The sequence below is a fragment of the Bombyx mori genome, chromosome 15, assembly GCF_030269925.1.
Source record: "Bombyx mori chromosome 15, ASM3026992v2".
Taxonomy (NCBI): Eukaryota; Metazoa; Arthropoda; class Insecta; order Lepidoptera; family Bombycidae; genus Bombyx; species Bombyx mori.
Genome location: NC_085121.1, coordinates 2051260 through 2074441, shown reverse-complemented (window position 1 = coordinate 2074441; position 23182 = coordinate 2051260). Strand labels below are relative to the sequence as shown.

Sequence of the window (23182 nt, the reverse complement as noted above, 5' to 3'; positions counted from 1 at the left end):
TAGCAAGAGCCGTACTTCGCAGAATCTACCACCGGATCGGAAACGCAACCCACTGAGAAGATCCGGCGAGAAACTCAGTGGGCTGTGTCTATGAGTTAATTTACTCGTCAAGCCCTTCGTCGCAAGCGATGGTTTCGACGAGAACGATGACCGGTGCTTGAAGTACCTAAAAGCACCGTTAGTGGATCGGGAGGATTCGAAATGACGTGTTTTGCGCGACGTCGACTGTTTTCCATTCTGTCCGCAGGATCGGGAATGTAGTTACCAGCGGCCACGATGAGGGGGTTCTCGTGTCGTGCGGCTTTGTCGAAATGACAGATTAAGGCGCCGAGTATACAACGATACGAGTATACTAAGGTTCAAATATCTCAGACCTCTCGATGTCAGTAACTGAGTAAGCGGCCGACAACTCAATAGACCATACAGGCATATCTCTAGTCACTATAGCTAAAATTCTTCCATCAGAACAGAACAAAAATGACACATAGAAATCCAATGCCAACGAGCAAAGAGGATCTTCAAATAACGACTGATGATGGAATCCTCCGTGACCTAATACATGAGGTGAGATATTTCAAGCGTAGGATCGAAGTATCTAAGCAACTAGTTTAAATAAGTTTACTCTACAAGGATACCGACATTGCAAAGGTTCCACCTTTCACTGGTAACCACGACGTATTCGTTAAACTTTAAGCCAAGGTGGTAAAGGTGGAAATCGCTTAACGATCGGTGGGCGGACAAGGACATGACGAAAAGCGGTTAGTATTTTACATTGAGACAATTTGTATTCACGCCTCGTTTTGTTGATTTTGTGTTAACAAAGTCAGTCTTTGGCGTTTCATTTTTACTTGTTCGAGGGAACTGTAGATCTTGTGTGAACGTTGTCAATAACAATGACAATAGGACCAAATGGCTCGGATGAACTTGCGCTAAGTATCGAGTGTCGACCAATTAACGCATTAAAAAGTAGATTCATCCTTTCAAGCTTTCTTAGTGTTGAATTGTATTTTTAATGATATTCGTGTGGGAGAAACCTTACAACCAAATATAGTGAGTGGAATCGGGTAGGGTCCCTCTGGACTTCTTTTTAATAGTAAGTAATGTCTACACTGTCAAGAGGAGCGGTTTATTAAGTCGCTGTCGCCTATGCTGTTATCCAAAGTTTCGAGATGGGAAATAAATGATTTATAGTAAATAAATGGTGAGTGGAAACGGGAGCTTTTATTTGGGTAATGCGACGAAGTTATAAATGGGTTGTAATAACAACTGCCCTAAGGCGCCTTCGCTGCAAAAATGGACGCTACTAGTGCGAATTTTGGCACGTTTCATTCATTGTGTCCTGCAAGATAGTTTACAATAAATATCAGCGACTAGCTGATCCAATAGTGCCTCAATCGATAAGTAAAAGACCTAAACTTTTGTATAAAATAAACTTAAAACAAACAAAAGGAATCCGTCCGACGGGAGACACATCAAAGGAAAAACAAAATTGTTAATTTTATTTAATTCCGAGCATGTTCATATTTATCTATCTTTTAAGCCTTCTCTGGACTTCCACAAATAATTCAAGACCAAAATTAGCCAAATCGTTCCAGCCGTTCTCGAGTTTTAGCGAGACTAACGAACAGCAATTCATTTTTATATTTAAAGATACTAGCGCCCCGCTCTCGCTTCGCTTCGGAAACTGTTATTTATTATTGATTTCTCCACTATTTAATGAATGTTATTATATTTGGGGGTTGATGCTTCCCGCTTCCGTAGGTTTAACCCGCGATTCCCTACAAGTAACCCCTGGGTGGTGCTAAACGGGAGCCGAAAACACAATCGGTGGTAGGACCTAGTCCGACTGGCTGGCGACCACCCTCCAACTTGAGTCTGCCGCCAAATAGCCTAGCTGTGTTCCGGCATGTGGGTTGGAGAGCCAGTTCTATTCCTTTCCTTTCCTCCTCCTTGTTGGGGGTGAGTCTTGGTGATACTTGGAACATGCAGAGCAAACGTGCGCGCAAGTCCGCGGGGCGTGGGTTGCTGACGGGGGTATAGGGAGACCCAGTGAAACGGTGCCTGCCGCCGCCCGCCGGTCAGTAGGGGACCTGAACCTGGGTGTCACAACTAAACTCCGCCCCAGGAAGCTGTCCCGCCAACCGGTGCAAAATCCTGTCATGCGGTCGTCGTGCCGGAGTCGGAGACCGGAGTGGATCCCGGCGATCGTATGCAGGGTGGACTGGGGGCCCTTCCATGCCCTGCGTCAGCTTCTCGCGCAACCCCGGATCGAGTGTTCATTGTGCCCTGCGCTTTATTCAGGTATTGCCTTGATCTCACCTCTAGCATCCTACCTCTCCAAATCCTTACTCTCCAACTAAAATTATCATGAAAGTCGACAAAAGAAAAAGAGTTTTTTCGGCGGATCCCCATTCCACGTTTAATGTGGATTTCAGCAATGTCAGGGGCCTACACAGTAACCTTGACGCCGTACATCACCACCTTGAGACGGCGCAGCCTGCCCTCTTTTTCCTGACTGAGACGCAGATATCTGCCCCGGACGATACGTCGTACCTCGGATACCCCGGCTACGCACTGGAGCACACCTTCCTGCGTAAAGCCGGGGTGTGCGTGTTTATCCGGGAGGATGTCTGCTGTCGTCGGCTTCGGGGCCTCGAGCAACGGGACCTGTCCCTCTTGTGGCTACGCGTGGACTATGGGGGCTGTGCCAGAGTCTACGCTTGCCTGTACAGGTCTCACAGCAGTGATGCGGGGTCAGCTCTGTTTGAGCATGTACAAGAGGGGACTGACCGCGTGCTTGAGCAGTACCCATCTGCGGAGGTAGTGGTCCTTGGTGACTTTAACGCTCATCACCAGGAGTGGTTGGGGTCCAGAACCACTGACCTCCCGGGTCGGGCTGCCTACGATTTCGCCTTGTCCTACGGCCTCTCACAACTGGTGACACAGCCCACCCGTGTCCCAGACATTGAGGGGCACGAGCCTTCTTTGTTGGACCTTCTGCTGACCACTCACCCAGCTGGATACAGTGTGGTGGTCGACGCTCCACTTGGATCGTCTGATCACTGCGTTATCCGTGCTGCCATACCACTCTCTCGTCCTAGTCGTCGAACGACGACCGGGTTTCGAAGAGTTTGGCGGTACAGGTCAGCAGACTGGGATGGAATGCGTGAATTTTACGCATCCTACCCATGGGGGCGGCTCTGCTTTTCCTCCGATGATCCTGACGTCTGTGCGGACCGACTTAAAGACGTGGTGCTTCAGGGAATGGAATTATTCATTCCTTCTTCTGAGGTGCCCGTTGGGGGTCGCAGCAAACCCTGGTATAATAAAGCCAGTAGGGATGCTGCACGCCTCAAGCGGTCTGCATACGTGGCATTTAATGTTGCTAGGAGATGCCGTGATCCTGATATCTCGGAGAAAAGGCGGAAATTTAACGCCGCCTCTAGGTCCTATAAGAGGGCTATTGCCAAGGCGAAGTCGGAGCACGTTGCCAGAATTGGCGAGCGACTGAATAGCTATCCCTCTGGGAGCCGTGCTTTCTGGTCGCTGGCTAAGGCTGCAGAAGGTAACTTCTGCAGGTCTAGCCTTCCACCACTGCGTAAGTCCAATGACAGTCTGGCTCATAGTGCGAAGGAAAAGGCTGACCTTCTGGTCAAGCTCTTTGCCTCATACTCGACTTTGGATGACGGAGGAGCCACGCCGCCCAACATCTCCCGGTGTGACAGCTCCATGCCTGAGATTCGCATCACACAGCGTGCGGTCAGGCAGGAGCTTCGGCTTCTTGATGTCCATAAGTCGAGTGGGCCAGATTGCATCCCCGCAGTGGTTCTAAAAACATGCGCCCCTGAATTGACACCCGCGCTAACGCGTCTATATCGCCTCTCGTACAACACCAACAGGGTTCCGTCTTCATGGAAGACTGCTCATGTCCACCCTATCCCCAAGAAGGGTGACCGGTCGGACCCCTCGAATTACAGACCTATCGCGATAACTTCCTTGCTTTCCAAGGTGATGGAGCGAATCATAAACATCCAACTTCTTAAGTATCTTGAGGATCGCCAGCTGATCAGTGACCGGCAGTACGGTTTCCGTCATGGTCGCTCAGCTGGCGATCTTCTTGTATACCTCACACATAAATGGGCTGAAGCCTTGGAAAGCAAGGGCGAGGCTCTCGCTGTGAGCCTTGACATCGCGAAGGCCTTCGACAGGGTCTGGCATAGGGCACTTCTATCGAAGCTTCCAGCATACGGGATCCCTGAGGGACTCTGCAAGTGGATCGCTAGCTTTTTGGATGGACGGAGCATCGCAGTTGTCGTCGACGGCTGCTGCTCCGATACCATGACCATCAACGCTGGTGTTCCACAAGGTTCGGTGCTCTCCCCCACGCTTTTCATACTGCATATCAATGACATGCTATCTATTGATGGCATGCATTGCTATGCGGATGACAGCACGGGGGATGCGCGATATATCGGCCATCAGAGTCTCTCTCGAAGCGTTGTACACGAGAGGCGATTAAAACTTGTGTCTGAAGTGGAGAACTCTCTGGGGCGGGTCTCCAAGTGGGGTGAACTGAATTCAGTTCAGTTCAACCCATTGAAGACACAGGTTTGCGCGTTCACTGCGAAGAAGGACCCTTTTGTCATGGCGCCGGAATTTCAAGGAGTATCCCTGCAGCTTTCCGCGAGTATCGGGATTCTGGGGGTCGATATTTCGAGCGATGTCCAGTTTCGGAGTCATTTGGAAGGTAAAGCCAAATTGGCCTCTAAAATGTTGGGAGTTCTCAACAGAGCGAAGCGGTATTTCACGCCTGGACAGAGACTTGCGCTTTATAAAGCGCAGGTCCGACCTCGCGTGGAGTACTGCTCTCACCTCTGGGCCGGGGCTCCCAAATACCAGCTACTTCCATTTGACTCCATACAGAAACGGGCTGTTCGGATGGTCGATAGTCCTGCTCTCGCGGATCGCTTAGAACCTCTGGGTCTACGGAGGGACTTCGGTTCTCTCTGTGTTTTATACCGCATGGTCCATGGGGAATGCTCTGAGGAATTATTCGAGATGGTTCCCTCATCTCCTTTTTATCATCGCACCTCCCGCCATCGGAGCAGAGTTCATCCATATTATCTGGAACCGCTGCGTTCATCGACAGTGCGTTTCCAAAGATCTTTTTTGCCACGTACCATCCGGCTTTGGAATGAACTCCCCTCCACGGTGTTTTCCGAGCGCTATGACATGTCCTTCTTCAAACGAGGCTTGCGGAGAGTTCTTTATGGTAGGCAGCGGCTTGGCTCTGCCCCTGGCATTGCTGACGTCCATGAGCGACGGTGACCACTTACCATCAGGTGGGCCGTATGCTCGTCTGCCTACAAAGGCAATAAAAAAAAAAAAAAAAAAAAAACATATAAACCTTCCTCTTCAATCACTCTATCTATTAAAAAAAACCGCATCAAAATCCGTAGCGTAGTTTTAAAGATTTAAGCATACATTGGGATATAGGGACAGAGAAAGCGACTCTGTTTTACATATACTATGTAGTGATTTATTCACTAATCGCTCCGCCTACCGTCCTATTCCACCTTTGTATCTGCAATCCGTGAAACAACATAAAAACCAAATATCATTTCACAGAGACATTATAATGCAAATTTATGGACGATTTGAACACTACAGAACGAGTTCTTTTCGCCCAAAAATATATGAACATTTCGTTTGTTTATGGCTTTAGAACATGCAAGTTTTTTTTTTCTTAATTATTTTGGGAACAAAATTTATCAGCAGACTTTAAACATTGATTTATTTAAATTTAGCATTCTAAAGAATAATATTTTTTGTTTTTAAATTGCTTGCAATATTTCTTTGCTGACTGAACATATTTATTTATTATTAAGAAACCGTTTTCAGATTATTAGTTTATAAATACGCATTTTACCACTTCGATAAAGCGGCACGACACGAGAACCCTCTCATCGTGGCCGCCGGTAACTACATTCCCGATCCTGCGGACAGAATGGAAAGCAGTCGACGTCGCCCAAAACACGTCATTTCGGATCCTCCCGATCCACTAACGGTGCTTTTAGGTACCTCAAGCACCGGTCATCGTTCTCGTCGAACCCGTCGCTTGCAACGAAGGGCTCGACGAGTACATTAACACTCAGACACAGCCCATTGAGTTTCTCGCCGGATCTTCTCAGTGGGTCGCGTTTCCGATCCGGTGGTAGATTCTGCGAAGCACGGCTCTTGCTAGGGTTATTGTTAGCAACGTCGTCAAGTTTGAGCCCCGCAAGCTCACCTACTAGTTAAGGTTCCGCTGAAATAGCCTCTCAAGGCTATCAGCTTAGGTAGGAAAAAAAGAAAAGAAAAAAAAACCGCATTTTATGTTTAAATACAATATACTATTAACCCCAACGGGGAGTTACCACCATCCAGCCCATTTCTGGCGCGAAGCAGTCATGGGGTTCGTTTGAAGGGTTAGACAGCAGTAGCATAATGAAAATCCGACCTCATGTCTCAAGGTGGCTGACGTTATTGACGCTGTAGCAGATAGCCAGCAAAGAACACAAGACATTTTAGCAATTCCTCAATCTCGCTAATGACATTTTCGACAACAACATTTCTAACCCTCAGACACAGCCTACTAAGTTTCTCATCGGATCTTCTCAGTGAGTCACGTTTCAGATCCGGTGATAGATTCTGCGAAACACAGCTCTTGCTAGGACTAGTGTTAGCAACGTCTCCAGCTTAGAGCCCCGTGAGCTCACCTACTCGTTCGATGAATCTAGTATGACCCCTCGAGGTCGCTAGAATAGGTAGAAAAAAACAAAAAAAAACTACATTTGGACCGTCGCCGTCGTAAATAAATAAATAAAATAAATAAATAAATATTTACTAACAATCACGCCACGTTAACTGGTCCCGTGATAAGTTCGTAAAGAACTTGTGTTACAGGTACCAGATAACGGAAATAAATGTAAGATTTTTATTATACACATACATATATTTCATATACATCCATAACCCTGGAAAATACATTTATATTTATCATACAAATATCTTCCCTTGGCGGGATTCGAACCCGCGACCCCCTTGTGTAGTGACCATGTCACTTACCACTACACCAAACGGCCGTTTAAATCTATCATTTTATACGGTGTCTATACAGACATACGCCGTATACGCCGAAGACGGTGGGAGTCCGCATCAGCATCGTTCACGTTACAATGTTAATTTGTTTAACATTATCATGCAACAAACCCCATAATGCAGTACTTGTGAGACCCGGTCAAGCCTACATCCTTAAGTATATGCAATTGGAATCTTAAAGCGGGACAGCGAACCAAAATTCCCTTATTTTAGTCGCCGCTGACTATATTCATCTCGCTCACACAACGACCAGCCACCGTCGACTGGATCTATCAAGCAGTGACTATCCACCTAACCGACACTCATTGCTGTTAAACGGTACTAGCTCTAAAGCTACCAACGTAACGATAGGTCTCTCCACTTGTCACACTCTTCGAATAGCATTATCCCGCTGGATCCTTTCTTACCTACAAGGTGTGACGACTTTTTGGCGGGAACGCGAGGAGTGAAGTTGAGTGATTTGTTTTACTTTGTCAATTTAGTGTCTCTTCAGGTTTAAATGTGTAATAACGGTGGTTTATTAACTGTTTAATATCTGTGAAAGTGCACAAGTGGTAAAATGAAACAAAGCAGCTGGACGTAACTTCTCAAGTTCTTCCAAAAAGTCCACTGAAAAAATCTCAGTAAATGACCACCATTTTACTGAGATTATATTTCATCCCATATTATTTCATTTAATTTCATCCCAGTCGATTAATGCCTCAAATTAATCAATCATCTTCATTTCATTTCACTCCATATTATCATTTTTCATAAGACATGACCTTAAAGGTCTTGGTTACCTGGTCATAAAATCTCTTAAAAAAAACAAGCTGTAACCATCAAACGTTTATCGCACAGGTCGAACTCCCCAAAGAGTTACTGGTGGTAGGACCTCTTGTGAGTCCGCACGGATAGGTACCACCATCCCGCCTATTTCTGCCGTGAAGCAGTAATGCGTTTCGGTTTGAAGGGTGGGGCAGCCGTTGTAACTAAACTTGAGACCTTAGAACTTACATCTCAAAGTGCATGGCGCATTTACGTTGTGGATGTCTATGAGCTCCAGTAACCACTTAACGCCAAGTGGGCTGTGAGCTCGTCCACCCATCTTAGCAATAAAAAAAAAACGTTTATCGCACAGGTCGAACTCCCCAAAGAGTTAGACGAAAAACCTGAGCCATATATCAGCCCGCTGAGTTTCTCGCTGAATCATCTCATGCGATTCCGATCCTGTAAGAGATTCGCGAAACCGCTGCCTTTGAGCTGTACGAAGACACCCAGGCAGATATCAGCAAATCCCACTCACTCCTCCTGGCTGAGTCCGTGCTCATCCATCTATCCCGATCGAATTGAAAAGACCTCCGGGTCAGCAGTAATCCCTCCCTCCTCAAAAGCACCTCCGTGTCTTATGCCACAGTCTCTTTAAATCTCTCAACTAGTCAATTATTGTTGTCTTAAGGTGACCGAACTCGGTCTGTAAAGCAAATTTTGTTACAAAACCAGATTTAAATGTAATTTATGGCATTTATAATAAGTTAATATATTCACTAACTATAGAATGATTTGAAGAAATATACCCTAAGTCCTTGAGGCTATTATTATTTTTGCCTAGCACTGATGACTGTTTCAATAACATCGACGGTTATATCGGTTTTATTTTTTTTAAGTATAACCCAATCTGTATTTGCGAAATTCAATAAAGAATTTGTAAAAAACAAAACAAGATGTTGCATAGGATTGACATTTACTTGTTTTTAATTGGCAAATGACATTAAAATTTAAGAATTAGCGTTAAGATACTCAATTTCAAATTATTTTGGACTATAAGAAATTGAACACTGTATTTTATTTTGTTTTCTGTTATTTCGTCGTTCTCAATAAAGATTTAAACAGACTATGTATCCGTGTCAAATTTAAGAAAAAAGATGGGCTTCTATTATACCATCTACTTTTAGAATTAGCTCCCCTCCACGGTTTTTCCCGAGCGCTATGACATATCCTTCTTCAAACGATGCTTGCGGAGAGTACTTAACGGTAGGCACCGGGCTCTAACCCTAGCATTGCTGACGTCCATGGGCGACTTTAACCAATCCCTATTAGGTGGTCGTGTGTTCATCTGCATTAAAAAAATACATATATGTGTATGTTTGTCAGTCGCCGGTACTTATAACACAGGGAACCCTAATTTGAGGGCGGATGACTGCGCCTGATATGTTCCAATTTATTATTATTAAAATAACAGGAAAATCGGTTAATAAATAAAGGAAAAAATTGGGTACAACTGTTTTATATAGATCCCTTAAATAGATTTTTATAGATTTAGATCTCTTACAACTAAAAATATCGTTTGGTTATAGATGCTAATTATTCCCATTTTCGCTTCGAGAACACTTATCTTTCGCCATGAACAATTCACGATTGACATTCTCGATCTACTTTGTCAACCGCACATTGCTTAAGGTCAATTCACTGGCTAAAATAACCACATTGAAATCATTTATGGGTCAAGTGTCGTAACATCTTACAGGTCCCAGAGGTGAGAATCAATTAAAACAGTCCGTATGTCCTTACAGTTAAAGCACAATCGAGAATCGGTCGTATGTGACGTAATTTGATCCATTCCATTTTTGGTCGATACAACTTTCACTTTTAACCGGTGCCGAACAAAGCTGATAGGTTTGTTTGAATAAACTGCGGCTTATTAACTGATGAGTTCAGAAAATGCGTGCCCAGAAGACCGATCGCAGCGTGAAAATACATGTATGTATACTCTTCTTAATGCTGAGGTTTTAAAATGAAGCAGTAATGCGTTCCAGTCTAAAAGGTAGGGCAATTATTGTGTTTAATGAGACATAAAATGCGCGTATCAAACTAGGTGGCACTATTTACATTGTTGATATCTATGGGCTCCGCTAACCACTGTTACGTGGTAAGTGGTAACTAGATGATAGGCCGATGAGGTCGATGATTACCCGTCTATCTACCTAATAAAAAACGAACTTTTCTTTGATTTTTCTAGAAATGTCTCGATAAATATTGTCTTTTCCGAAATTAGGTGGCATATAATGACTAAGAACTTACACAATAATAAAAACGGTTGAATTATTCAATTGATTTTTACAAATACATTTAATTGACCGAAAATTATTTTGTAATGACATAAAAATCTTATGAACGAGACATCGCATCGGTCACTTTTCTAATTTTGTTTGTGCATTTTTTTTGTTTATATGGGTGGTTTATCTCACAGCCCAGCTGGGTTTAAGTGGTTTCCGGTAGCCATAGACAGCAACAACGTATATACCGGCACCCATATTGAGACATGAGTTCTAAGGTTTCAGTTTTCACAGCACAACGGCTGCCCCACCCTTCAAACCGTAACGCATTACTGTTTCACGGCAGAAATAGACAGGATGATGGTACCTACCCATACGGGCCCAAAGGACGCCCTACCACTAGTAAAAACTAATTATTAGCCATACTTAAAACACAATAAGTTACACAACGCACTGTAATAGATTGTACTGTTTTAAAATCACACAAGGTTAAAGATCGATGTAATTATTATAACATACCTACACAGGTAAGAGGCAACCTCGTCCCGCAACTAGTCAAGATTATAGATATAGTCGTACATACTACACATTTATGTAACGTGAACTTAACGTGTCAAAGAGAAAATATCTTAATACATAAAATTCTGGTGTCGCAGTCATTGATGTATTAAAAAACTTATCGGTAGGCAGCGGCTTGGCTCTGCCCCTGGCATTGCTGAAGTCCATGGGCGACGGTAACCACTCACCATCAGGTGGGCCGTATGCTCGTCTGCCTACAAGGGCATTAAAAAAAAAAAAACTCAGTGTTTGTTGCTAAGCTCCTCCGAAATGGCTCAACAAATTTTCATAAAATTTTGTGTGCATATCGGGCAGGTCTGAGAATCGGTCAACATCTATTTTTCATACCTCTTAAAGGTCCACCCAAAAAAAATATTTCCTAGTAATAATATATTTGGGCAAAACAACATTTTCCGCGTCAGCTAATGTAATTAACTATAATAGTATTATCAAGAATCTCTTTACTTCATTCGAAATCTAATAGACTTATTTAATATAAAGAATCTAACACCATTGACAAAATAATTAAGTAAAAAGAATCGGGAGACACTATTTTAGATAAATACCTTTACCTACTTTTTTTCCTACCTATGCTACTAGCCTTAAGAGGTTATTTCAGCTTTACCCCAGCGTGTAGGTGAGCTCTCGGGGTCCAAGCCGGAAGTGTTGCTAACACTGGCCCTAGCAAGAGCAGTGCTTCGCAGAATCTACCACCGGATCGGAAACGCGACCCACTGAGAAGATCCGGCGAGAAACTCAGTGGGCTGTGTCTATGGGTTAATTCATTCGTCGAGCCCTTTGTCGCAAGCGACGGGCTTGACGAAGACGGCATCGTTAATGGATCGGGAGGATCCGTAATGACGTGTTTAGGGCAACGTCGACTGCTTACCATTCGGTCTTAAGGATCGGGTATCAGATTCATGATTTTAACATGTTATTGCGTTTTTTTTATTGCCTTTGTAGGCAGACGGGCATACGGCCCACCTGATGGTGAGTGGTTACCGTCGCCCATGGACTTCAGCAATGCCAGGGGCAGAGCCAAGCCGCTGCCTACTTTTTTTTTCCTACTACGTATTGTTTTCTATAATAACGCAATAACACGCTCGTGTGCTGAGCAATTTACTGGTGATAGGAACTCTTGTGAGTCCGCACGGGTGGGTACCACCACCCTGCCTATTTCTGCCGTGAAGCAGTAATGCGTTTCGGTTTGAAGGATGGGGCAGCTGTTGTAACTATACTGAGACCTTAGAACTCATATCTCAAGGTGGGTGGCGGCATTTACGTTGTAGATGTCTATGGGCCCCGGTAACCAATTAACATCAGGTGGGCAGTGAGCTCACCCACCCAGCTAAGCAATAAAAAAAATGGTATCAGTAGTTATAAATATTTTATGAACAGATATGAGTAGAAGGGCTATTTTGATAATATCCTGAAAAGCACTCCACGCTTTTCTATACTAATATTATAAAGAGGAAAGATTTGTTTGTTTGTTTGTTTCGAATAGGCTCCGAAACTACTGGACCGATTTGAAAAATTCTTTTTCCATTAGAAGCCGACATTGTCCCTGATGAACATAGGCAATTTTTTTTAATTTTTTTTTATTTTATTTTTTTTGGTTTCATGTGTCTTTTAATGTTTCCGAAGCGAAGCGAGGGCGGGTCGCTAGTGTACAATAAAATCATTTTTCCTTACAGTATTTTTAAATAAAAGTTATTTTCAGTTTTTTTAAACTATTACACATTATTTATTTTTCATTTTTTAGTTGAATTTCAATTTTTCAATTATTATTTTTCTAATATTGAATTGTCATTAATAAGTATGCTAAATTTTGAGTTAATCCGACATTTTGTAAGGGTTCAAAATCATGTTCAAAGATTCTGTTACATACTAACATACATACGTCTGAAGCTAATAAAAGCGTATTAAAAAACGAATACAATTCTTTTGACAATGTAAAAAGTTTTTACACAATTCCCAGGCGTACGTTAAAAAAGTTGCCCGGCGCCAACCGACCTTGGAGTCCGAATATAGAGAAGTTCCCACAACAAGACACTTGTTCGTCCTTTTTCGCATTAATCGGTCTCGGCTTTAGGGAATTGCTGAATCGATATCAGGTTTTCGGGCTTACGTCATTGTGTTCGATACACTCGGTACTTTGCCTTATCTGCGTATTCGGCAATAATTTGCGGCAAAAATCGTCGGTTTCGTCTTTGTAATGTGCAAGAAATTGTTCGCAGACAATTAGGTTGACTTCACTTATGTCTCAAGGTGGGTGGCGCATTTACGTTGTAGATGTCTATGGGCTCCAGTAACCACTTAACACCAGGTGGGCTGTGAGGTCGTCCACCCTTCTAAGCAATAAATAAAAATAAAATAAAAAACTAACTCGCCAAAACCGAAGTCAATGTTTCGTTAAGATTTACTAGACGTAACGTTTTGTCTAGATTTAAGAAAAAGTGGCTTTTGAATTTTTTCATTACGACGCGATTGCCTATACTTGTAATTAAATGAAAGAACACGTCACATCGCTAAAATAAACGTAAGCGTCCTCTTGACGTATCTCTTTTAGTCTTACGCGATATTTATTGCCTTAAACATATTCTGTAAACTTGTTTATTTCAACTTGTACTTTCCATCAATAGTGTAAAGTATTTTTGCTAAGTGCATAAGGATTGTTTGATCTTTTATCAACGCAAATATAAGATCAGCCCAATTTGATTGCGAAGTGAGATTGAAATGTCTGTCATATTGGAAAGAGCTATAGTGTAGTTCAAAATGGTTTACGTATTAGCTTCAAAGGTAGACAGAAAAAGAGAACTATTTAGCTTACATTTAGTAAATTAAAAAATGAAATTATATAATTACGATAACGTGGATAATCCCAACGTGCATTTCTATGCGCTAACGATGCACCTGTAATTCATATTCAGTTTATAGTCTTAAACTGATTCTAATAATGATTTCAAATCACAAACCTTAACTCATATATTATTACACGGACCGTACCATAAATATTCAAGATGTAAATAAAAACATCAATTATGGAATCAATTAAAAAACAAACCCAGAAAAAAACAAACACGTATAAAAAAAGCGTCATCAAAGTATTGAAGTGTCGTAGCTAACGAGTCGATCTGAGATAAATACTATAGCTAGCAGCTTGTTACCTTAAGAGATACAGATCTGAAGGCTCTTGGCCCTTATTGCGATAACAATAAAGAATGTTATCGAAAAACACGCGAGACGACACTGGAACATCCGATAAAAAGTCACTATTGTAACTCGATAAAGACTCGATTGGAAACTTTTAGCGCCCCCTATTATATTAAAAAAGTAATGGTAGTGCATTCCGAATGTAAAAGTGCCAAAACCAAAGGAGTATTCACATAATTGGCCATAAGTCTAACGATCTAGTTAACCGGCCTAACGAAAAGCAATTAATGTATGTCGCATATCAAAGTAAACAACATTTAGAATATAAGTACAGTATACAAGTGCGAAACAATATTATGCGACACATCAAAAAGAATATATGTATGTATTTATTTTAAATATTATGACTATATTAATTTAATTCGTGAATTGGGTATTTTTCTTAATCTGATTTAAGTCAAATCGATAAGAAATTTGAATATTAATGATTTTAAAGGGTTACGGTTTTAAAGACGGGTATTAATTTTAAGGGTTAAGATTTACATATTACGAATTTTGTTAAAAAGCCTCGAAATGCCTATATAATGTGTAAGTAAGTGCCTTCGTAAAATTTCAGTTTTTCTACTGACGCTTAATAGTGATTTTTGTTTTTCATTTAGACAATCTCATTTGGAATTAGAAATCTAATACAAAAAATTCGATTTCTTATGCAAAAAATACATTTGAAAAATAAAACAGTTTTTTTAAGATTATCTTCTTTTCAGTCGTATGCACTCTTGGCAGAGTGGTCGTGGTCATCACTCCGGGTGGTGGTGCCCTTCACCAGACATCGTCATTCCTCGCGTACCGCGGCCCTTCTCGTGCACTTAAGATTATGGTTTAGGTTATCGGAACCGGTTATCGGAACGCCTACTGAGTTTCTTATCGGATCTTCTCAGTGGATCGCGATTCCGATCCGGTGGTAGACTCTGTGAAGCACTGCTCTTGCTAGGGCTAGTGTTAACAAATTCCCTCAGGTTGAGCCCGTGAGCTCACCTACCCGTCCGGACCTAACTGCAATAGCCCCATAGGCTACCAGCGAATAAGTACTAGAATAGATTCTAGTGCGCACGAGTTAAATGCGAGTTGAACAAATCGTAGGGGTGACAGTTGAAAACTAAAGTGCAGTTAAGCAGGATCGGGACATACTTTTTTCCTTACATTGTTACCTGTCGGCTAGACCATAAATTCCAGCACTGGAGGTAATAAATTTTATTTTCTAGATGTACCTACTTTAATTTTTATTTATTTCGTTTATATTTATAAAATACCAGATAGCCGGTGTACAAATTCAATAGACCCTTGAATCTTATTTCTCAAGCGCCTAAGCGCTTAATACGACGACTTATCAACTCCCTATGCAATTACAAGAAAAAATAAAAATAAAGATAAGTACTAATAATGTTTCTTCTTTTTTAAGAAGGAAGGATTACTGGTGGCTCAAATGCCTTTCCAGTTTCACCAGGACAGGTAGGCGAGCAAAGGCTCAGGCAGGAGGAATAATGTTTCTTCTTTTTTAAGAAGGAAGGATTACTGGTGGCTCAAATGCCTTTCCAGTTTCACCAGGACAGGTAGGCGAGCAAAGGCTCAGGCAGGAGGGGTGGGATTTGCTAACAACTCCCCGAACGCTTCCGAAGGAGACCTGAATACTCAAAGGAATATCATGGGCAGCAATTTTTTACGGATAATTATTATTTATTTATTTTATTAGGCTCACAAGCACACATCATACATACATCACAAGCTAAGAAGATACACACAAAAAAAAAAAAAACTGGCTTGCAACATAAGTTATGTGCGCACGACAAAACAAGACATATAGTGCTGAATTTGTATAACAACGTTCCTTACAATTACGACAAAATAACACGATAACAGAAACTAATCTAACGTATAATGTAAGGAAAAAATATATATTCACAATATAACTAATACATTAAACAATTACATTAACCTACCTATTAATAACGTGGAGGATGCCCTTGAACATTTTTCTAAACGTAACTAACCTACAAGTAAAAATATCTAACTCAGGTCATTAAGCTACGTACCTGTGAGATTGAGATTGAGATGATGACGGAAGCTGAACGCGAAACTGTCAGCTGTCAAGCCCAAGTCTCATTGTCGACTCGGCGCTGTAACAATAGAAATAATTGTGTTATTACATTTTAAAATTAATCTCTTGGTCTCGTAAAACCGCTGTGTTTTTCCTCGTCACACTTCAAGAGACCGTTTTTCCAAATACCTGAATCGCTTAGGTTTAGGTATTTAGAATATATGTTAACGAGTTTTTGTTCGCAGGCTTAGATAAGTTATAGAGTGCCTTTACTTAGTAGCCTTATGTAATTAATTTTCTAACTCACTAATTACTTATCATATGATCTGTCTCACAAATATAGTAATATGGAACTTGTATGTTTTTATTTATTTTATAGCTTAGATGGATGGACGAGCTCACAGCCCACCTGGTGTTAAGTGGTTACTGGAGCCCATAGACATCTACAACGTAAATGCGCCACCCACCTCGAGATATAAGTTCTAAGATCTCAGTATCGTTACAACGGCTACCCCACCCTTCGAACCGAAACGCATTACTGCTTCACGGCGGAAATAGGCGGGGTGGTGGTACCTAGCCGTGTGGACTCCCAAGAGGTTCTACCACCAGTGATAAACTGTACTATTAACTGGTGAGACAATTTTTAACAAATATAAATCAATTTACGTTTCAAATATAATTATATTCTAAGTGTTTCCTTCGGTTTTCAAGAGTCGTATAGGTCCTTTTTGATGATTGCTTCCCAACAGAAATAAGCTGACACAATGCGACCTACCACCAATAATTACGTACTAATTACGTAACCACTTACCATCAGGTGGATGTAATGCTGGTGTACATACAAAGGCACTAAACGAATTAAAAAAAAAACTGAATATTTACATGTCGGCACAAAATGTCATCTGCTTTAAAAGAATTCCAAATTCAATATGTTATATTATCTATTTAAAAACAAACCTTCGAATCCTTTCTAAGCCGTGACGCGGGAAAAAAGTAAGGCACACAAAAAAAAAACTCACTGTCAACAGCATTTTTTTTCCTATCACGAAAACGTGTTCAACATTTGATTAACAAAAGACCGGTAGGCGGGACCTACGCACGGTATCATTGTACCGCTGTCATCACATCTGCATACAAAGGTCTAACGGGTGCATACAAACCGTCATCACCTAGTATATATATTAGTAACGGTTGAGTTTTTTGAATCCCATTCCATAAATGTAAGACGTCCGAAAAAAGTTATTTTGAAATTCAAAATTTACTGTAGCACGTTCTCAATAGTATAAATTGTTATTTTTTTTTGTTAATAAAAATCTTCTGTACTTAAATAAAATTGAGAAGTTATTTCAATAGTATTTATTTTATACTAGCTTCATATTTAGCCTCGTACGTATTAATGCAGAATTACAATACATATACCCGTAGAGAATCGTTTTTTTTTTTTTTATTAACCACGTCTTTCCTTTCTGCCTTTGTAGTGTGTATACAAATACGATAAACAATTGCGTATTTAAGACGTGAAAGCGTAACAAACTCACTTTCGCGTTTGTAATATCAATTTTCTTATTGTTTTAGTAGGTGGCCGAGCTCACAGCCCACCTGGTGTTTAGTTGCTGGAGCCCGTAGACATCTACAACGTAAATTCCGCCACCCACCTCGTAACATGAATTCTAAGATCTCCGTCTATACAGTACAGTAAATATTGTTGAATTAATAAAAACTTATGTTGATATATCTTTAATAATTTTAACCCTATGTTTTTTCATGATGACCTCATCAATATTAGATATTCCACTCACGCGTTTTCCCACAAAATGCCAAACGCACAAGTCAGTTCTCGATACGATCTCTTCGCCATTCTATACACGTCTCAGACGATTTGTCACACACATGCCAACCGATGTTTACTTGTGTCGCAATAAATTGGTGTTTTATGACTTTATTGTTGCTATTATCTATATCCAAAGTTCCAAAACCAATATTTTACGAGCCATCTTTAGAATACGATAAAGTGTTGTTAGTTTACTGATATTATCCTCAACGGACAGGATGAGCGAGCTTCATACACTGAATTTTCTTATTTAATCGTATACTGATACTAGAGAAGGCAATCAGCCTTCTCACGATACGAAATATCTCTGAATCTCACAACATGTGAAATGCCGGTAACAGAATACCAACAACTTATATAATCTGAATCTCGAAAACGGCTCCAACGATTTTCATAAAATTTAGTATACAGGGGATTTCGGGGGCGATAAATCGATCTAGCTACGATTTATTTTCAGAAAATGTTGTTTTATTCGTGTTTTCAATAATCAACTCTTCCCGACATCTATTGGCGAATAACAATACTATTTTTTCTTAATTGAGGGCAACTAACCGCTTTAAAGACACAACAAGAAGGCGTTATCAAAAAAAAACCGACGGTCATCATCTAGTATTTAATTAAACTAAATATAATTTACACTATTTTTCTTTAGCGAATAATGATTGATACATTTATTTGTTTTTAAACAAATATCTGTGTTGTTCTTAAATATCATGAAATACACAATGTATTCCTTATTTGTAACATTAACTTCGGAGATATTCAGTTGTAGTTCTTGACTTGCTAGACTGAGATGGCTGAACGCCATCATCATCAAGTGTATACTGATATACTAGAAAAGGCAATCGGCTTTCTCACGATACGAAATATCTCTGAATCTCACATGTGAAATTCCAGTAACAGAATATCAACTGGTTCCAGGAAGTTAGCTGTTGCAACTCGAATATCGTCATAATACGTGACCGCGCGTATAAAACTCAGAATAGGATTCCTACGCTGACTTGGCTAGAGCTCCGATTATCGATATAAAATATCTATAAATATTAGGAAGCATTTCAATTTAGCTTGTGTTTTATCAAGAGCTGTTTATCGACTTAATATGCACATAAATATTGTGGATCTATTGTTTTTATGACTACGACTTAAACATCACAGATTCCACGCTGATTAATCATTAAGCTAATAAGAAAAACAGCAAAACAACTACTCATAAAGATTTTTTAAATTACAGTGAACCCTATTCCGTGTTTATTACTGTTAGTCAATGACTGCCTTAAGTTCCATAGGGAACGGTAGAAACTATAGATGCCCATAGACATCTACAACGTAAATTCCGCCACCTACCTTGAGATATGAGTTCTAAGGTTTCAGTATACTTATAGTTACAACGGCTGCCCCACCCTTCAAACCGAAACGCATTACTGCTTCACGGCAGAAATAGACAGGGCGGTGGTTCCAGTAAACTACGCCAACTCCGCCAATTAATCTCATCAACTATGCCAATTAATTTATATTCATTTTTTTGGGTGGCTACGTGTGGCTACAGAAATACAACAACACATTGTAATTAGCAAGAATATGATAAAAAACAATTTTACGATTTAATCTCGGCTTCTTTATTGGTTTTATTGGCATCTGAATTTGGACCTGCCACGACTGATTACATGCCTGCTAACAACTGCTCATCTTAAACGTCCACTTTTAATAGTTTTTATGGTAGCGCATCCTCCATAGATCGTTTTCCTGCTCTGGTAACCACTAACACAAGGAGTCGTCCATCCATCTATGCAATAAAAAATATAAAATCAACACCGAAGGATCTTCCGCTCGGACGCAAGTAGTAAGGAATGAACTCGTCGTGGCCTAAGAGATAAGAGGTCCGGTGCATTCGTGTTGAGCGATGCACCTGTGGTCGAATCCCAGGCGGGTACCAATTTTTCTAATGAATTACGTACTCAACAAATGTTCACGGTGAAGGAATAACATCGTGTAATAAAAGTGAAACCCGCAAATATATAATTTGCGTAATTACTGGTGGTAGTTCCTCTTGTGAGTCCGCGCGGGTAGGTATCACCGCCCTGCCTATTTCTGCCGTGAAGCAGTAATGCGTTTCGGTTTGTATACCCAAGTCTCTGAACCAAGAAGCTAGTATTGTACCATCGCAAAATTTTCATCTTCTAACAAGTTTCATACAAGGCATACGTCGAAACGTCAACAGTTTTCTTTATTCTACGTTATGGCATCATCTTTGTGAGTCAGTTTCCGGCTAACTACAAATTCTTAGCCACAATCGTGTGTACTCAAGTGAACTTGTGTGTAAGTATGTACTTATTATGATATAAATATTAATACGTGAAGCAAAAACTTTGTATCCCTTTTTACGAAAATTGCGCGGACGGAGGAGTATGAAATTTTCCACACTTATAGAGAATATAGAGAAGAAGCGCACAATGCTAATATTTTTTTAAAATAATGCATAAAAGATACATTAAATCAATAAAGAAAACGTTACACACACTACATACTATGTATTTGACGCACACACGCATGCATACTATTTATTGTCAAACTTTTGTTCTTGACGTCTGTGGTCAAATTGAGAATAGATTAAATATTGTTTGTATTTATTAATATTTTTTTATAGTGTGGCCTTGGGGAATTTTGTGATTATAGAAGTGTAAATTACAATCATAATAATGTACAAACTTACAATTCCAATTAATTATATTCGAATTTCGACTACTGCGGGACCTCTAGTTATGATAAAATGTAAAAACCGGGACTTAATCACACAATAGCGTATCATTCTCATTGCTGGATACTATGAAACGCTGTGTGATAATTATAAAACGAATTTAAAGTTTAAATCCATTCATTATTTTGATCTGATCTTATAGCTCAAAAATATCATTTTGTCCATTAGTTTCTTAAAACTGAAGGCGTGACAACACCCTCTCGCGACAAACAGCTACCTTGAAGTTTCTAGATTAGGAGTTCCAAGCTCAAGACAACTCAACCATGAGGAAATCCAAACCTTCAAACGCTTGAAACCAGGCAAAAAGCCTATTAACACGATTAGACATGTTCGTATTAGACATTACGTAGAGGTCAGACGACAATGGCTTTGCAAAAGTAATTACAAGTCAAAATAGATTCAAAGTTGTATATTTGTGTCAAAACCATGCATTTGGAATAAAGTAGCGGTAAATAGAATGAAGAAGTGTTACAATGGTGTAGAGAAACTTTAAAAATCTAATTGTGCACCATGCGTACTTTATGTACCTATTGTTCCATAAAGCGCTGTCTGGTATTAACTTGATTTTACTGAATTGCTATTTATAACGGAACGTAATTTCCGAACGTGCGATACCGCCCCCGCCGCCGCCTTACCCCCCGCTGAGACAGAGCTCTTTGAGCGCGAAAACACATGCCCTCAGCGCGCGCGACGACGACCAGTAAAATATTGCGAGTCTTAGATTAATTGTACGATTCTCAACTCATTTTGTATTTTATGTTAATCATTGTGTCGCTTTTATATTAAAACCTCATACCAAATCAGTGTAAACATTATTTCTATATCATCTTCGCCAACAGCCCGGAACAACGAACTCACGAAAACTCACAAAAGCCCGCCAGTCGGACTTGTAGTGTTAAAAATGGCGCCCGAACGTTTAGCTGTGAAGTGATATTTATAAGAAATTATTGTGCCTGCATGAACGATTTGTGTTTTCCTGACTTTACCGACTAAACCGTCCTCAAATAATGCCGCCAAAGAAGATGCCGAATTCCGAGGAGCGCGACGCGAGAGCCGCGTCGCCGCCCCACGCGCCGTCGAGTGACGCGCCGCCCGCCAGTGTTTGCTTCCGCCCGGAAGACATCACCATGCTGATCGACACCCTTCAACGAACGCAGCTAGACGCGTTCCGGGAGCTGTTAGATAGCGTCAGGCAGTCGGCGACTCCTACATTCGACCATCGGCCCGCCAACAACTTCAGCCGCTGCAAATCTGTATTCAGCGGACGCGCAGACGAGTCAGTAGAAGGTTTTATCGACGCAATAGAATCTTACAGAGACGCCGCCAATGTTCCCGATGACGTAGCCGTAAAAGGCATCTCCATGTTGCTTACACACACCGCCGCTACCTGGTGGCAGGGTATCAAGCATCAAGTTTCTACATGGGAAGACGTCATCTCAAATCTACGAAGTGCTTTTGGTGATCGCCGCCCACCCCACAGAATTTATGTCGACCTATTCGCAGACGGCCAGCAGCCTATGGAGAAAACCGACCTGTTTGTCGCCAGGGCTCGAGCACTCCTCGCGAAGCTACCTCGAGGCGACTTATGTGAAAAAGTGGAGCTCGATATGATATACGGATTACTGCATCATAAAATTCGTAAACGCCTTCGTAGAGAGGAAATCACCAGTTTCAATGTTCTCCTGCAAAAAGCACGAAGTATTGAGGATTCTACGAAAGAAACGCATACTTCAAACGCCGTCGCCGAGACATCAAAGGGTGCCGCCGCCGCCGCCCGCGCTCGACTCGAGCCGCCGCGGCCTACAACGCAGCGTGTACCTACGGCCACTGTAGAAGTTTCCCCGCGCCAACGTTCGTCAGGCGATAACGCCGACGCCACTCCGACCGCCGAAAAACCCGAGAAACGTCGATACTGTGTTTATTGTAAAAGTTACGGTCATACGCGTGATCAGTGTCGTAAATTGTTATTAAAACAAACCGCGAATGACAGTAACGATAACGTAGTTAGTAAAGTAAATAATATTAAATGTTACGGTTGCGGCGCGAGCGGAGTCATACGTTCTAATTGTTCCAAATGTAGTTCAAATTTTAGCGCGGTCGATTTTATTCAAATACCGCGAACGCGATCGCGAGGTACAACGACCGCTGAGACATCAGCTGTTGGTAAGCCGTCCGCCCAGGTGAGTAATTTGGCAAGTTTACCTATGGTTTTTACTGGGGCTGTACCTGACTTGTTTTTATCCAGTAGTGTTCATACCGAGCGCCCAAATTATGTTAATTCATCGCTACACACTGCTCAGATAAGTTTGGTATCATGTAATAATGTAAGTACACCCCCCGTAAATAATAATTTTGCCCGTAAATGTAATGTAAACTCGTCCCATAAACGTGTTGATAAACAAATTGTTTCAAATTTGCCGCGTTCCGATGATACGCCTTTGTTTACATACTTATCTCGTCCTGTTAAGCAGGGGGAGTGTTTTAACCGCACTCATGTACCTAGCGAATTGAAATCAGTATATCCTAGGGAATTTTGTGTTAATCAGTGCGTCGTAAATAATAGACATAAATGGAAAACGAAACGTTCTCGTCAGTGCCTGTCACGTGGTCCGTCA

General features: G+C 41.2%; 1 protein-coding gene across 5 annotated transcripts in view; it reads right to left on the bottom strand.

Moving 5' to 3' along the window:
• Positions 1 to 23182, bottom strand: part of LOC101742065 (cysteine-rich with EGF-like domain protein 2) — a 116750-nt gene that overhangs the window by 25860 nt on the left and 67708 nt on the right. For all 5 annotated transcript variants that reach the window (XM_038016065.2, XM_038016064.2, XM_038016066.2 and 2 more), the window contains one exon: positions 15977 to 16060. The gene's annotated coding sequence lies outside the window, so the exon portion shown is untranslated. Of the gene's footprint in view, positions 1 to 15976; positions 16061 to 23182 lie in introns of those variants that run through there.